The sequence below is a fragment of the Oryctolagus cuniculus genome, chromosome 1 (assembly GCF_051225735.1).
Source record: "Oryctolagus cuniculus isolate XC-2025 breed Fujian yellow rabbit chromosome 1, ASM5122573v1, whole genome shotgun sequence".
Classification (NCBI taxonomy): Eukaryota; Metazoa; Chordata; class Mammalia; order Lagomorpha; family Leporidae; genus Oryctolagus; species Oryctolagus cuniculus.
In genome coordinates, this window is record NC_142867.1 from 130,907,903 (window position 1) to 130,925,618 (window position 17,716).

At 37.7% G+C, this 17,716-nt stretch overlaps 1 long non-coding RNA gene across 5 annotated transcripts in view; it reads left to right on the top strand.

Moving 5' to 3' along the window:
* The window catches only part of LOC103345341 (uncharacterized), a 189,552-nt gene that overhangs the window by 32,639 nt on the left and 139,197 nt on the right, over window positions 1-17,716 (top strand). For 4 of the 5 annotated variants that reach the window (XR_007915471.3, XR_016222233.1, XR_016222234.1 and 1 more), the window contains one exon: window positions 15,372-15,498. The exons of the other annotated variant lie outside the window; for it this stretch is intronic. This is a non-coding gene — a long non-coding RNA (uncharacterized LOC103345341). The remainder of the gene's footprint in view (window positions 1-15,371; window positions 15,499-17,716) is intronic. 5 annotated transcript variants of the gene reach the window in all.

Below are 17,716 nucleotides of genomic sequence, written 5' to 3' on the forward strand. Positions count from 1 at the left end.
TTGCTTAGAGTTTTCATCATGAAGGAGTGTTGTATTTTGTCAAATGCTTTTTCTGCATCTATTGAGATAATCATATGTTTTTTTCTTCAGTTTGTTAATCTGATGTATCATATTGATTGAATTGCAAATGTTGAAACATCCCTGCATACCAGGGATAGATAAATACCACTTGGTTTGCATGGATGAGCTCTCTGATGTATTGTTGGAGTTGATTGGCTAGAATTTTGTTGATGATTTTTGCATCAATATTCATCAGGGAAATTGTTGTGTAGTTCTCTGTGTTTCACCTTTATCAGCTTTAGGAATTAAGGCCATGGTGGCTTCATGAAAAAAATTTGGGAGTATTTCCTCCCTTTCAAAGTTGTTTTGAATAACTTGAGAAGAATTGGCACCCATATGGAATGCCAGCACTCCAGGGGGCAGTTTAACCTGCTGTGTCACAGTGCAAGCCCCAAGGATGTCCCTTTCTTTCTTCAAATTAAGGAAGCATTGTTATTATTTCACTAAAAATCCTTCTAATCCTTTCTCTATTTGCATGACTTCAGGAGCTCCTAGAATCCACATGTTGGGTCACTTGATAGTATCCTATAGATTCCCAACAGTGTAATTTTAGTTCTCAAATTTCCTCTTCTTGTATTTAGTTGACTGTATACTCCCTGTGCTTTGTCTTCTAAGTCCAATATTCTTTTTTCTGCTTCACTAATTCTGTTGTTAAGACTCCATTGTATTTTTTTAAACTTTTATTTAATAAATATAAATTTCTAAAGTACAAACTTTTGGATTATAGCGGCTTTTTCCTCCCATAACCATCATCCCACCTGAAACCATCCCATCTCCCACTCCCTCTCCCATCCCATTCATCAAGATTCATTTTCAATTATCTTTATATACAGAAGATCAATTTAGTATACACTAAGTAAAGATTTCAACAGTTTGCACCCACAAAGAAAGACAAACTATAAGGTACTGTTTGAGTACTAGTTACACCGTTAATTCACATTGTACAACACATTAAGGACAGAGATACTACATGGGGAGTAAGTGCACAGTGACTCCTATAGTTGATTTAACAACTGACACTCTTTTTTAAATTTTTTTTTCATTTTTAGACAGGCAGAGTTAGAGAGAGAGAGACAGAGAAAGGAGTTCTTTTCCATTGGTTCACCCCCCCTAATGCCTGCTATGGCTGGCGTGCTATGCCGATCCGAAGCCAGGGGCCAGGTGCTTCCTCCTGGTCTCCCATGTGGGTTCAGGGCTCAAGCACTTGGGCCATCCTCCACTGCCTTCCCGTGCCACCACAGAGAGATGGACTGGAAGAGGAACAACTGTGACATAACTGGTGCCCCAACTGGGACTAGAACCCGGGGTGCTGGCGCCACAGGTGGAGGATTAGCCAAGTGAGCAGTGGCACTGGCCAACAATTGACACTCTTATTTATGACGTCAGTAATCATCCGAGGCTCTTGTCATGAGCTGGCAATGCTATGGAAGCCTCTTGAGTTTGCCAACTCCGATCTTATTTAGTCAAAGTGGAAGTTCTCTCCTCCCTTCAGAGAAAGGTACCTCCTTCTTTGATGGCCTGTTCTTTTTTTTTTTTTTTAGGTCTTTTTTTTTTTTATCTTTTATTTAATGAATATAAATTTCCAAAGTACGTCTCATGGGTTACAATGGCTTTCCCCCCCATACCGTCCCTCCCACCCACCACCCTCCCCTTTCCCACTCCCTCTCCCCTTCCATTCACATCAAGATTCATTTTCGATTATCTTAGTATACAGAAGATCAGCTTAGTATACCTTAAGTAAGGATTTCAACAGTTTGTTCCCACACAGAAACATAAAGTGAAAAATAATAGATGATTTTTTTTAAATGATGATGAAATCAGATCAGACCTATTGTCATGTTTAATCCCAGTGAGAGTCAAGTTGGGAATTGATAGTTTCTTTCTTTTTTTTTTTTTTTAACAGAAGATCAGTTTAGTGTACATTAAGTAAAGATTTCAACAGTTTGCACCCCCATAGAAACACAAAGTGAAATATACTGTTTGAGTACTCGTTATAGCATTAAGCCTCAGTGTACAGCACATTAAGGACAGAGATCCTACATGAGGAGTAAGTGCACAGTGACTCCTGTTGTTGACTTTACAAATTGACACTCCTGTTTATGGCATCAGTAATCTCTCTATGCACCAGTCATGAGTTTCCAAGGCTATGGAAGCCCCTTGAGTTCTCCGACTCTTATCTTGTTTAGACAAGGTCATAGTCAAAGTGGAGGTTCTCTCCTCCCTTCAGAGAAAGGCACCTCCCTCTTTGAAGACCTGTTCTTTCCACTGGGATCTCACTCACAGAGATCTTTTTGCCAGAGTGTCTTGGCTTTCCATGCCTGAAATACTCTCATGGGCTTTTCAGCCAGATCCGAGTGTGATGGCCTGTTCTTTTCACTGGCATTTCACTCGCAGAGATCTTTCATTTAGTGGTTTTTTTTTTTTTTTTTTTTTTTTTTTTTTTTTTTTTTTTTTTTTTTTACCAGAGTGTCTTTGCTTTCCATGCCTAAGATACTCTCATGGGATTTTTAGCCAGATCTGAATGCCTGAAGGGCTGATTCTGAGGCCAGAGTGCTGTTTAGGACATCTGCCAATCTATGAGTCTGCTGTGCATCCCACTTCCCATGTTGGATTGTTCTCTCCTTTTTAATTCTATCAGTTGGTATTAGCAGACACTAGCCTTGTTTATGTGATCCCTTTGACTCTTAGATCTATCATTATGACCAAATGTGAACTGAAACCGATCACTTTGACTAGTAAGATGGCGTTGGTACATGCCACCTTGATGGGATTGAATTGAAATCCCCGGGCATGTTTCTAACTCTACCAATAGGGGTAAGTCCAATTAAGCATGTGCTGTGCTGTACATTTCCTCCCTCTCTTATTCCCACTCTTATGTTTAATGAGGATCACTTTTCAGTTACATTTTTTTTTGACAGGCAGAGTTAGACAGTGGCAGAGTTAGACAGTGACAGATAGAGACAGAGAAAAAGGTCTTCCTTCCGTTTGTTCACCCCCGAAATGAGTGCGGCCAGCTTCCTCCTGGTCTCCCATGCAAGTGCAGGGCCCAAGCACTTAGGCCATCCTCCACTGCCTTCCTGGGCCACAGCAGAGAGCTGGACTGGAAGAGGAGCAACCAGGATAGAATCCAGTGCCCCAAATGGGACTAGAACCTGGGGTGCTGGTGCCTCAGGCAGAGGATTAGCCTAGTGAGCTGTGGCGCCGGCCTTTTCAGTTAAATTTAAACACTTAAATCATTGTGTGTTAATTAAGGAGTTCAACCTATGATTTTAAGTAAAACAAAAAATACTAAATGGAATAAAGTAGTAAGTTGTTCCTTGACAGTCAGAAAAAGGGCTCATCAAGTTATTGTTTCTCATAGTGTCCATTTCACTTTAACAGGTTTCCTTTTAGGTACACAGTTAGTTGGCACCAATTAGGGAGAACATATGATATATATCACTTTGGGACTGGCTTATTTCACTCAGCATGATGTTTTCCAGATTCCTCCATTTTGTTGCAAATGACTGGATTTCAATATTTTTTTTACTGCTGTATAGTATTCTATAGAGTGCATATCCCATAATTTCTTTATCCAGTCTACTGTTAATGGGCATTTAGGTTGATTCCATGTCTTAGCTATTGTGAATTGAGCTGCAATAAACATTGAGGTGTAGACAACTCTTTTATTTGCCAATTTAGTTTCCTTTGGGTAAATTCCAAGGAGTGGGATGGCTGGGTTTTATGGTAGGGTTATATTCAATTTTCTGAGGAATCTCAAAACTGTCTTCCATAGTGGCTTTACCAGTTTGCATTCCCACCAACAGTGGGTTAGTGTCATTGTATTTTTTATTTGTTTTATTGAATTCTTTTTATTTTGAGTTCTCTTTAAGCTCTCAGTTCCCTGGAGGAAATTTTCTTTCATGTCTTTTACAGATTTCAGTAGTTTGTTCATTTGCTCTGATAGCTTCTATGGAATCTTATGATCTAGTTTTTGAATTACATTTATTGCACTTCTTGCATCTCATAATCTTCACAATCTAGTATTGAAGTGTTGTATTCATTTGAGGGTGTCACGTTGTCTTCCTTATTCTTGTTTCTTTAATTGATGTGTTTGTTGTTTGGCATTTGTAAAGATATTTATTGGCCGGTGATGCTGCTCACTTGGCTAGTCCTCTGCCTGTGGTGCCAGCACCCCGGGTTCTATTCTCTGTTGGGGTGCCGGATTCTGTCCCGGTTGCTCCTGTTTCAGTTTGGCTCTCTGCTGGGGCCCAGGAAGGCAGTGGAGGATGGCCCAACTGCTTGGGCCCTGTACCCTCATGGGAGACCAGGAAGAGGCACCTGGCTCCTGGCTTCAGATCGGCACAGCGCACTGGCTGTAGCACGCAGCTGTGGCAGCCATTTGGGGGGTAAACCAACAGAGAAGGTAGACCTTTCTCTCTGTCTCTCTCACTGTCTAAATCTGCCTGTCCAAAAATTAAAAAATAAATAAAAATATATTCATTGATTTCTTCCCTTCTCCCTCCCCCTCCATCTCCCCCTCCACTTTCTCCTCCTCCACCTCCTCCATCTCCTCCTCCTCTTCTTCTTGTTGTGGCAGTTTTTATCTTTGTACTAAGACTCTGCAGATAAGTAGAATATTCAGTGAATCTGGAGAGGCTTGTAGTGGGTGTGGCCAGGGTGTTCTGTTCAGTTCTCCAGGGTTAAGAGTGTGCATAAGGTGACACATCCAGGTTTGGCATGGTAAATCTTCTCTTTTTTTCTCAATCAGAAGTGAAATTTATTCTGCTCCTCTGTGCTGCTATCCTTAAAGGAGACCAGTGCCAGAGCATTAGTCCTAGCGTGTATAATATTCATCTGTTCTGTCCCATGGATCACACAAAGGATCTGTGCAGTCAGTCAATTTTTTAAACTCCAATTCTGGCATTTGTTCAATATCATCTTCTTCATAATCTTATATTGAAGTGTTGTATACTTTTGGGGATGTCATTTTATCTTCCTTATTTTTATTTCTTGAATTGGTGTATTTGTGGAGATCCTCATTGGTTTACTTGTTTTTTTTTTTTTGTTTTTTTTTTTTTTTTTTTTTTTTTTTTGCTGTGTTGCCTTTTATCTTTGTACTATGTCTCTGCAGATTAGTGCAGTGTCTGGTGTCAGTGAATATACAGAGATGTGTAGTGGGTTCAGCCAGGGAGCTCTGTTCATTTCTCCATGGTGAATGATAGGTCTTAGTTGAGACACTCAGTTTTGGCATGGTAAAACCTCCTCCCTTTTTTTTCACCAGTGATGTTTACGCTATTCATGAGAGCCCCTTTCCTCAAAGTAGACCAGTGCCTGAGGGCTAGCCCCAGTGGGTATAATATTCATGCACTCTGCCACAAGGACCACACCAAGGACCCGTGGCTTCACACCATAAGCTCAGATTCCCCAGCAATGTCCCTTGCCAGGAAACCAGGAAGCCCTGAGCATGTGGAGTCTCTCATGGTGACTGCCCAAAGATTAAAATGTTCTGTTATTGAGAGTGGTGATATTTACTCATAACTGAAACCCACATAAAATGTGACTTCCTTTCTCTAGGACACATTGCATCTTTTTAAGAAGATATGGATATAAATTCATGAGAAATGAATAGCATAGTAGAAATTAGATAGAAAAGAATGTTTCAGTATCAGCTTGTTAGAAATGGTGATAGTAAATTTATCTTTTACTTATTTTTTTAAATATCTATTTATTTTATTTGACAGAGTTACAGAGGGAGGTAGAGACAGAGAGAGAGATGTCTTCCATCCATTGGTTCATTCCCCAAATGGCTATAACAGCTGGGCTGAGCCAATTTAAGCCAGGAGCCAGGAGATTATTCCAGGTCTTCCACATGGGTGCAAGGGTCCAAGCACTTGGGCCATCTTCCACAGCTTTCCCAGGCCATAGCAGAGAGCTGAATCAGAAGTGGAGCAGCTGGGATTTGAACCAGTGCCCATACAGAATAACAGTACTGCAGGCAGAGACTTTACCCACTACACCACAGTGCCAACCTATGTCTTTTTAAAGAGTATACTTCTAAAATAAATATAAAATCAAACACAGACACAAGTGAAGACTAATAATTTTTTTAGTAAAGAGTCAGAAAAGACTGATCTCAGGTCTTTTTTTTCCTAGTATTGATTAATTAATTTTTAAAATGTATATAAGATGAACAAATTTCATGTAACTCATATACATAGATTTAAGAGCCTAATGATACTTCATGATGTGTCCTCACTCCTGTTCATGTTCCCACACTGCCTCCTTTTTTTCTTTTTACTTTTAATTTTTACAATGGCATGCTTTCAATTTACTTCATAATCCTAAGCTTTACCCATATGCCAAATAAAGAACTCAACATGTAGTAAGCAGAAAAATCAGTGTTCCTCAAGAGTATTGGAAAGTGCTATGAACAATATTAAAATCTCAAAATGTCAATTTTACTCATATATATTACTTTTTGTTCTCTACATATTAATTACCACAAGTCACAGAAAACATATTTGTCTTTTAGGGACTGACTTCTTTCACTAAGCATAATGGTTTCCAGTTGCATCAATTTATTTGTAAAAGACAGGGATTCATTCTTCTTTTTTTGTTGCTGAATAGTGCTCTACACTGTTTATATATCTTATTTTCTTATTCCAGTCACCAGTTGATGGATATCCAGGTTGATTCCATATCTTAGCTATTGTGAATTGAGCTGCAAGAACTGTAACTCTTCCTCTCAAATAAATAAATAAATCTTTTTAAAAAAGTTAATTGACAATAGATTTTAGTAAAAATTAAAAATGGGAAATAGGGAGGTAGAAGGGGGTGGGAGAGTGGGTGAGAGAGCAGACATGGTGGGACGAATCATTTTGTTTCTAAAGTTGTATTTATGGAATGTATCAAACTTGTAACTGTAAAACTGTATAGTTCAGCATACATTCCTAAAGACCTACTTCTAATTGCACAGGTCAGGGAGAATATATGGTATTTGTCTGTTTAGGATTGGATTATTCATTTCACTAAGTTTGGTGTTTTTCTGTCTCATCCATTTTGTTGCAAATGACCAGATTTTATTTTTTTAATCAATGCATAATATTTCATGGTGTACATATCCACTAATTTCTTTGTATAGTCTTCAGTTTATGGGCATTTGGTTTGATTCCATTTCTTAGATATTGTGAATTGAGCTGCAATAAACAAGGGAGTACAGATAACTTTTTCATATGCTGGTTTAATATCCTTTGGGTAAATTCCCAGGAGTGGGATGGCTGGGATATATAATAGGTCTATATTCAGATTTCTGAGCTATCCATACTGTCTTTATAGTGACTTTACCAGCATATATCCCCACCAACAGTGGATTAGAGTACATTTTTCCCCCATCCTTGCAAGCACTCATTGTTTGTTGATTTCTGTATGAAAGCCATTCTAACCAGGGTGAGGTGAAATCTTGTGGTTTTGATTTGTATTTCCCTGATTGCCAGTGATCCCATTTTTTAATGTGTCTGTTGGCCATTTGGATTTCTTCTTTTGAAAATTGCCTGTTTAACTACTGTGCTCATTTCTTAACTGGGTTATTTTGTTGCTGAGTTTCTTGATCTTATTTGTTCTGGTTATTAATCCTTTATCAGTTGTGGAGTTTTCAAATAATTTCTCCAATTTTCTTGGTCACTTCTTAACTTTGGTGAGTGTTTCTTTTTACAGTTCAGAAGCTTCTCAATATGATGTAATCCCACTGGTCAATTTTGGCTTTTATTGCCTGTGCTTGTGGGGTCTTTTCTAATAAGTTGTTGCCAATGCATTGCAGGGTTTCCTCAATGATCTCTCATAATTTGATAGCATCTGGTTATAGATTCAGGTCTTTAATCCATTTTGAGTGGATTTTTTTTGTAAAGTATAAGTTAGGGGTCTTACTTCATACTTGTGGATGTAGAAATCCAGTTTTCCGAGCATCATTTGTTAAAGAAACTGTCCTTGCTCCAGGGATTGGTTTTAGTTCATCTGTCAAAAAGAAGTTGGTTGTAGATGCTTGGATTGATTTCTGGTGTTTCTACTCTGTTCCATTAGTCTATCCATCTGCTTTTTTTTACCAATGTCATGCTGATTATAAATGCCATTTTGATTATAAATGCTTTGTAGTATGTCTTGAAATCTGGTACTGTGATGCCTCTGGCTTTGTTTTTGTTGTATAAGATTGCTTTAGGTATTCAGAGTCTTCTCTGTTTCCATATGAATTTCAGCATCATTTTTTCTATATCTGAGAAGAATGAATGCCCTTCGTGTTTTGATTGGTATCACATAGAATCTGTAGATTGCTTTCTGTGGTATGGACATTTTGATGATATTGATTCTTTCAATTCATGAACATGGAAGACTTTTCCATTTTTTATATCTTCTATTTTTTTCTTTTTCTTTTTTTTATTTTACTTTTTATTTTTTTGTATAGGCAGAGTGGACAGTGAAAGAGAGAGAGACAGAGAGAAAGGTCTTCCTTTGCCATTGGTTCACCCTCCAATGGCTGCCACGGCCAGTGTGCTGTGGCCAGCACACCACACTAATCCGAAGGCAGGAGCCAGGTACTTATCCTGGTCTCCCATGGGGTGCAGGGCCCAAGCACTTGGGCCGTCCTCCACTGCACTCCCGGGCCATAGCAGAGAGCTGGCCTGGAAGAGGGGCAACCAGGAGAGAATCCAGTGCCCTGACCAGGACTAGAACCCAGTGTGCCAGCACTGCAGGCGGAGGATTAGCCTATTGAGCCATGGCACCAGCCCTATTTCTTTAATGTTTTGTAATTCTCAACATAGAGATATTTGGCATCCTTGGTTGAATTTATTCCAAGGTATTCGATTTGTTTCAGCTATTGTGAATGTTATTTTTCAGTCCTGGCATTTCTGTGTATACAAATGCCATTGATTTTTGTGTCTTGATTTTATATCCTAATACTTTACAAAACTCTTCTATGAGTTTGAATAGTGTCTTGGTGGAATCTTTTGGTTCCCCTCTATATAGAATCATGTCATCTGCAAATAGGGATATTTTGACTTCCTCCTTCCCAATTTTTATCCCTTTGATTTCTGTTTCTTGCCTAATGGCTCTGGCTAAAACTTCCAAGACTATATTGAATAGCAATGGTGAGAGTGGGCATACCTTTCTGGTTCTTCATCTCAGTGGGAATGCTTCCAACTTTTGCCCCTTCAATAGGATGCCGCCCACAGTTTTGTCATAATTTGCCTTGATTGTGTTGAGGAACATTCCTTGTATACTCTAATTGCTTATAATTTTCATCATGAAAGTGTGTTGTATTTTATCAAATGCTAACTGTGCATCATGAGGTGACCATATGGTGTTTGCTTTTTAATTTCTTAATGTGATGTATTGCATTGATTGATTTGTGAATATCAAGCCATCCCTGCATTCCAGTTATAAAACACACTTGGTCTGGGTGAGTAATTTTCCTGATGTTTTGTTGAATTCAATTGACCAATTTTTTTTTGAAGATTTTTGCATAAACATTCATTGGGGAAATTGATCTGTCATTCTCTATTGCTTTTTTTCCTTTTTCAGGTTTTGGAATTAAAGTGATGTTGATTTCATAGAAAGAATTTTTAGGGGATTCCCTCCCTTTCAAATGTTTTCAATAACTTGAGAAGAATTGCTGTTAGTTCTTCAATTATCTAGTAGAATTCAGCAGTGAAGCCATTCAGTCCTGGGCTTTTCTTCGTTTGGGATGTCTTTATGACTGATTCGAGTTCTGTCTTGGTTATTTCTCTGTTTAGACTTTCTATGTTTTCATGGTTCAGTTTAGGTAGGTTGAATGTGTGCAGGAATCTATCCAGTTCTTCTAGGTTTCCTGATTTGTTGGCATACAGCTCTTTATAGTAATTTCTATTGCTTCTTTTTGTTTCTGTGGTGTCTGTTGTAACATTTCCTTTTTCATCTCTTATTTTATTGATTTGGATATTTTTTCTTGGCTAATTGCAGCAGTGGTGTATCAATTTTGTTAATTTTTTCAAAAAATAACTTTTTATTTCACTGATTTTCTGTACATCTTTGGTTTCACTTTTGTTTATTCTCTAATTTTAATTATTTCTTTCCTCCTAATATTTTTGTGTTTGGTTTTTTGTTGATAGTCCTTGGGGTGCACTGAGAGCTCATTTATTTGGTAGCTTTCTAGTTTCTTCATGTAAGTGCTACTGTTATGTATGTCCCTTTTAACACCATTTTGCTGTATCTCATACATTGAGATATGATGTATTGTCATTTCATTTGTTTCTAGGAATTTTTTGATTTCTCTTTTGATTTCTTCTTTGACTCATTGTTCATTCTGGAGCATATTGTTCAATCTCCCCTGTCTCCAGGCACACAGGATGTGGTTCTAAAAGTTCCGTAGACAGTCTGTAGTCAGTCTAGATGACCATGAGGTGGAGCTGGGTGTTTGAGCCATTTAAGCTGAAAGGTGTATGGGGTGAATGTGGGTTGCACCTCTGTCCCTACCAATCTGTAAGAAGAGTATATTAGCAGTATTAGTGAAATATCCTCATATTCCCTGAAAAATCATTGTGAGATGTGTGCAGGCTTACACAATATTGCATTTGTGGGGTTTCATTGTATATCTTCTTCGAATTGAATTTCTGGTTTCCTGCACTGTGTAGCCTGTCCAGCACTACTCATTTGAGGATACAGAAGTTTATACAAAACCTAGTTTCCAGGAACATGGAAGTTTTGGCACTGGGTCACAGTTCCATTTCCTTTGGAAGTGAGTAGTTTTTATGATATTTGAAGAAGTGAGTTCCATATATAGGAATCATTTCTGACAGAATACCGCTTAACGCTCTCTGAAACAATGCCTTAAGGCTTCAGAACAGAGACGAAGAGTCACTGAAATACGAAGACCCTAGTTTTGCTTAGTCCAGTTATTGATCATACTGAGTAGAGTGAACAAGCTTTAGTTGATATTACCTTACTTCATCCTTGTTATCAAAACTAGGTAATATTGGAAGTTCTGGACTAGCATTCCAAAGAAAGTTGGGAATGGACTAGAAATGCAAGGGCCTACCAATGTTACTTTTTAAAGTGATCTTGAAGGTGTGTTCTGGGGAGGTGCAAAACCTCTCATGTCTGAGAGTCACTATTTATATTGCTTCCTACCACATGCCCATTACTTCATTCCACTATTGTGATTTTTGGAAATGGTAGTCTGTGAGACCTAATCTGTCAATTTGGGCTAGGCTGCTGCTCCTTGTATCCTAATAGTTCTTTCTGTTAGTTCAAGGAATGTTTACCAGGGTTTCTGCAGGTAAAAAAGATGAAACAAATTGTATTTCAGTATTTCAGGAGATAAGTGGTTTGAGTAGTGTCACATGATTCTTGGCACCCTAACTTTTGGCTAGTGTTTTCTATTTTGCCACACTTAATTAAATAACACATTTATTTTATAGATCAATTTCAGAAAATGTCACCAGTTTCAAATAAGTATTGCTTTAGAAGACTGCCCTGACCATGTTTTTCCTTTTGATCTTTATGCTATGCATGAATTGTGTGACTTCAAAAAGCATATCATAAACATTTTCCCACTTGCTATCAGTAATTTCTTCTTGAAAATCTTGAAAAATATAGAGTATATATGCAGCAATAGAAAATGATTGTGAGCTTTTTAGCTATTTTCTGAATAGTAAATTTACACTAAATCAGACTTCATGTTTTAGGTTTCTTAAAATATAAACAAAAAGAATAGTATGACCACACATAACTAGAAATGTGAAATATGACCTGATGATCTCCAGAGAATTCATTTGTGTGATTCCCAAGATTTTTTTAGTGTAAGCAGCTTTGCTAAGATCCAATTGATAGGCACATATGCTTGTAGGAGCTTTTTTCTTTTCTTTTTTTTTTTTAATTTGAATGTGTTATATATAGGAAGGAGAGACAGATGTATTTCATCTGCGAATTCACTCTCCAGAGGGCTGCAGTGGGCAAGCCTATGGCAGACTGAGGCCAAGATATAGAATGTGCATCTGGGTCTCTCACATTTATGCAAGTACTTGGGCCATCTTCTACTGCTTTTCTCATGCCATTCGCAGAGAGCTGGATCAAAAGCAGAGCACCCAGAATACAAACAAATGTCTAAATGGGGCTGCTTGCATTGCAGGTGGCAACTTTACTTGCTAGGTGACAGTGTCAGCCCTATATTTCTGGAAACTTCTACAGGAGATTGGGAAGTTGTATTAATTGTATTTTTCAACTTTTCACTTACTCACCAGTATGTATCAGCATTTGATGCAGGAAAAAAATCAGAAAACAGAATGGCTTAACTAAAAGCCATTTGACTTCTAACTTTGAATCAGTGTTTTGGGATGGGCTTAACTGGGCAGTTCCTGTGATCAGTCTGGGATCAGAAATGAGGGTTTAGTCACCTGAAGAGCTGATTGAGGCTGCTGCCTTAGATATAGCTTCACTTAGATGTCTGGTGGTTTGTGGCAAATCTTGGTTAGATCCTATCCTTTCAACAAGCAGGCCAGAGTTTTCTACAAGATAACAGTGTCAAATAAAGAAAATCTGAGAAGGCAAATACTTTACAAACTATCTGTTTCTATTGCATTTGGTGATATGGTATAAAGCAGATGAAATGGTGAAAACCAGGGTCATGTGAAGGTATGGATACAGGGAATCATGTTATTTGAATCATTTCTGGAAAAGTGTACTACATCAAATATTATGTATATTTATTCCAATTCAATTTTGGCCAAAAAATGTGAAACTGTAATTTACATGTTTTCTATAGAATTTCTGATCTATGTAAATAAGAAGTGTTCTAATGTACACACAAATATGGAATCCAAATAGTACTTTAACATTAATAGAGTGGCCTGTGCTGTGACATTGTGGCTAAGGCCACTACCTACAGTGCTGGCATCCCATATGGGAGCCGGTTGGATATTCGGCTGCTCCACTTCCAATCCAGCTCTCTGCTGTGGCCTGGGAAAGCACTAGAGGGTGGCCCAAGTCCTTGGGCCCCTGCACCCACGTGGGAGACCTGGAAGAAGTTCCTGGCTTTGGATCAGTGCAGCTCCGGCCCTTGCAGCCAATTGGAGAGTGAACCAGCGGATGGAGGATCTCTCTCCCTGCCTCTCCATCTCTCTCTGTGTATCTCTCTCAAGTAAATAACTAAATCTTTAAAAAAATTTTAAAAAACATAAACTCTAACTTTTTTTTAATGTAAAAATTAGTGACAACACAACTTTTATCTCTTTGATAAAGTGATTATTTGAATGATCACTCTTAAATTTTATTATTACATTATTATTTTAGAAAATCTGTAGACAATTCTTTCATTAAACCAACCATTACTTCTGTTTAATTGCTGCCACTTGATAGAGGTGTGTATACTTTCATATATATACATATTCATATATATATTCCTATATATTCTCATGTTTAAAGGTTTATTCCTCCACAGTGAAGCTGATGTTTTCTCAGTTAATGTAGTTATTATTCTTTATTCATTCTACATTTTTTCCACAGTTCAATGTCAAATGATACCAGATAAGTTTTATGTTAACTCCTTCCATTGAATTTCTCTTCCAGGTATGATTCTAGGCACCTCCACATATTTCCATGAGTAGATAAAATTAATACATCACCTGTAAATTGTTTTCTGAATTATTCCTTGGCTTGTTTTTAGTTGTCATTTTAGATTTTGAATGGTTCATAAATTAAAATAGAACAAGAAACATAAAGTTTATTTTCAGGAAAAATACACAAACAAGATGAATGATGAATTTGATGTGATTGTGAAACAGTCAACTAAGATCAGGCAATTTGGTTTCTGGTCTTCCTGCTGCCATAGAAAAATATGTATTTCTTACATGTTTTGAGTTGAAGCTTAGAGCACAATATGCTAAATTTTGTGGGTCATAATGTGTGAAAAAGTCTTTACTGTCATATAAATGTTGTAGTGGGCAGGGTTTTAGTGCCACCCAAGAAATAAACATCCTCAAAGTGAAAGAATTAACTAATGCTAAAACACAAATCAGTTAACTTTATTCTTTAATTGTTGAATTAATGCAGTACTTAAGAGTTTTGAGGAGCTGAACTTGATTTAGTGGTAGGATCAGGAAAATGTGGGGAAAAGAATCTATATTAGGATCTTTTTATTTTTAAAGATTTATCTTTTTTGAAAGGCAGAGCTACAGCGATTGAAAGTGATGGGGAGAGAAAAAGAGATACCTTCCATCTACAGGTTCATTTTCCAAATGTCCACAATGGCTATGGCTTGGACAAGTCAAATCAGGAGCTTGGAACCCCATCCAGGTCTCCCACTTTGATGGAAGTGACCCCAAAACACAGGCCATCATTCATTGCTCTTTCAGGCACATTAGCAAGGAGCTGGATGTAAAGTGGAGCTTCCAGTACTAAAATAGTCTGTTTACATGGGATACCAGCATTGCAGGTAGAGGCTTACCTGACTGCACCACAGTGATGGTGCCTACTGCAAGTTCTTAAATCAATCTTTATGCATTTCTCTCAGTTAGTCGCAAATGCAGATTCTATTGCAGACTGTTCCAAGTTCTGTTTTTGGGCAAATAATTCCATTGTTTTCACTTTAATTTGGTGTAATGTTATTCCAGTTCTTCAAATATTTTATCAGAATAATAGAGAAAGTCAAAAGCTATTTTCTATTGTTTGTCTTACTTGAATCTTCTCTTACTTAAAAAGTATTTATGAGCTTGATAGACAAAGACCTGGAGTGAGACAGAGAGCTCCAATGCACTTATTCACTCCCTAAATAGCCATGCCAAGCAGAGGTGGATTGGGATTGAAGCCAGGAATGAGGAATGGAGTCCATGTCTCCCTCATTGTTGGCATCACCACTGCTTCTCTATCAATTCATTTCGAGCTGGAATCTGAAGCTGGCACAGGAAATCTAACCTAGCTATGCTGAGGTAGATGTAGAGTATCTTAGCTGGCATCATAAACACTAAGCTAAATGCCTGCCCTCTTTTTTAAAACATTTTTTCTCTGTCATATTTGAACTGACTGTGCATGGTGCTTTCCTGGAAATTCTTCTCTGGTCATTCCCATCATAGCTTCACTGATGGATCTGAAACTCCTGTTTCCCTCCAGTGTGGGCATTTTTCATGGCCTTTAGACAATAAATTTGACTCCTTATTGAATGCTTCTGTGCACTCTCCAAATGTTCAACAAGTCTAAAATGATACCATATCCTTCCTTTTTCCTTCATACACATATACAAGATATACAACTGTTAGTGTTTGTTTTGTGACAGAGTTGATATGTTGACCAGAAGTATAATATTGCAGGTGATGATAGCATTTGAAGATCTAGCTGTGTACTTTACCTGGGAGGAATGGCAGAAGATGAACAAAGCTCAGAAAATCCTGTACAGGCATGTGATACTGGAGACCTACAGAAGCCTGTTTTCCTTGGGTGAGTGACACCCATCAAATGCCTAATGGCAAAATTTTCTTGCTATTTGACTAACAAGTAAACACTTTAGAAAGTTTAATAATGGGCAGGTATAGAATTTGAGTCCATGTAGGTGTAGATGCAATGACTGTGGAGAAACCTTTGGTGATAAGTCACACCTCACAATCCATTGGAGAATTCACACAGGGGAGAAACCTTATGAATGTAATGAGTGTGGGAAAGCCTTTGGCCGTGAGTCAAGCCTCAAAAAACATAAGAAAATTCACATAGGAGAGAAACTTTATGAATGTAATGACTGTGGAAAAGCCTTTTGCAATAAGTCAGAACTCATAAGGCATCAGAGAATTCACAATGGGGAGAAATTTCATGAATGTAATCACTGTGGAAAAGCCTTTGGCTGGAAGTCACACCTTATAAGACATCAGAAAATTCACACAGGGGAGAAACTCCATAAATGTAATGACTGTGGGAAAGCCTTTGGCTATATGTCAGATCTCAGGAATCATCAGAGAATTCACACAGAGAAGAAACATTATGAATGTAATGACTGTAGAAAACCCTTTGGCCAGAAATCAAACCTTACAATGCATCAGAATTCACACAGGAGAGCAAACTCATGAATGTAATTACTGTGAGAAAGCCGTTTGCTATAAAATACAGCTCATAACATACCAGAACATTTTTTCTAATAATGAATTTGTGACAAATTCTTTCACTTTCTTTTTGTTATGGAAAGTCTTTTCGCATTCATTCATAAATGAAATCTTTGCAGGGTGTAGTATTCTGGATCAACAGTTTTTTATTTATTTTTCTTAAGATTTGGATTATATCTCTACATTCTCTCCTAGCCCAAAGAGATTCTCAAGAGAAGTCACCTGTGAGTCAAGTTGGAAATTCACTGAAAGTAATCTGGCATTTCTTTCATGTACATTTTACAATGTTTTATTTATTTTTTTATTGTTGAAAGTTTAACTGCAATTCATCATGGTAAAGATCTTTCTGGCCAAGTCTATTAGGAGTTCTATATATTTCTTGTACTAGGACATCCCTTTATTTCTAAAAATTTGGAAATTTTTTTAATGTAATTATTCCACTAAATATGCCTTCTAAACCATTCTCTCCACACCTTCAGGAACTCCTAAGATCCTTATGTTCAGTCATTTGATTATAACCCATAAATTTCCAACGTATTATTTTATTTTTTTTAACTTTTATTTAATGAATATAAATTTCCAAAGTATGATTTATGGATTACAATGGCTTCCCCCACATACCGTCCCTCCCACCCACTACCCTCCCCTTTCCCACTCCCTCTCCCCTTCCATTCACATCAAGATTCATTTTTGATTATCTTAATATACAGAAGATCAGCTTAGTATACATTAAGTAAGGATTTCAACAGTTTGCTCTCACACAGAAACATAAAGTGAAAAATAATAGATGATTTTTTTTAAGTGATGATGAAATCAGATCAGACCTATTGTCATGTTTAATCCCAGTGAGAGTCAAGTTGGGAGTTGATAATTTCTTTCTTTCTTTCTTTCTTTTTTTTTTTTTACAGAGGATCAGTTTAGTATACATTAAGTAGAGATTTCAACAGTTTGCAACCCATGAAAACACAAAGTGAACTATATTGTTTGAGTACTCGTTATAGCATTAAATCTCAATACACAGCACATTAAGGACAGAGATCCTACATGAGGAGTAAGTGCACAGTGACTCCTGTTGTTGACTTTACAAATTGACACTCCTGTTTATGGCATCAGTAGTCTCCCTATGCTCCGGTCATGAGTTTCCAAGGCTATGGAAGCCCTCTGAGTTCTCCGATTCTTACCTTGTTTAGACAAGGTCATAGTCAAAGTGGAGGTTCTCTCCTCCCTTCAGAGAAAGGTACCTCCTTCTTTGAAGACCTGTTCTTTCCACTGGGATCTCACTCGCAGAGATCTTTTGCCAGAGTGTCTTGGCTTTCCATGCCTGAAATACTCTCATGGGCTTTTCAGCCAGATCCGAGTGCCTTTAGGGCTGATTCTGAGGCCAGAGTGCTGTTAGGACATCTGCCATTCTATGAGTCTGCTGAGTATCTCACTTCCCATGTTGGATCACTCTCCCCTTTATTTATTCCATCGGTTAGTGTTAGCAGATACTAGACTTGTTTATGTGCTCCCTTTGACTCTTAGTCCTTTCATTATGATCAATTGTGAACTGAAATTGATCACTT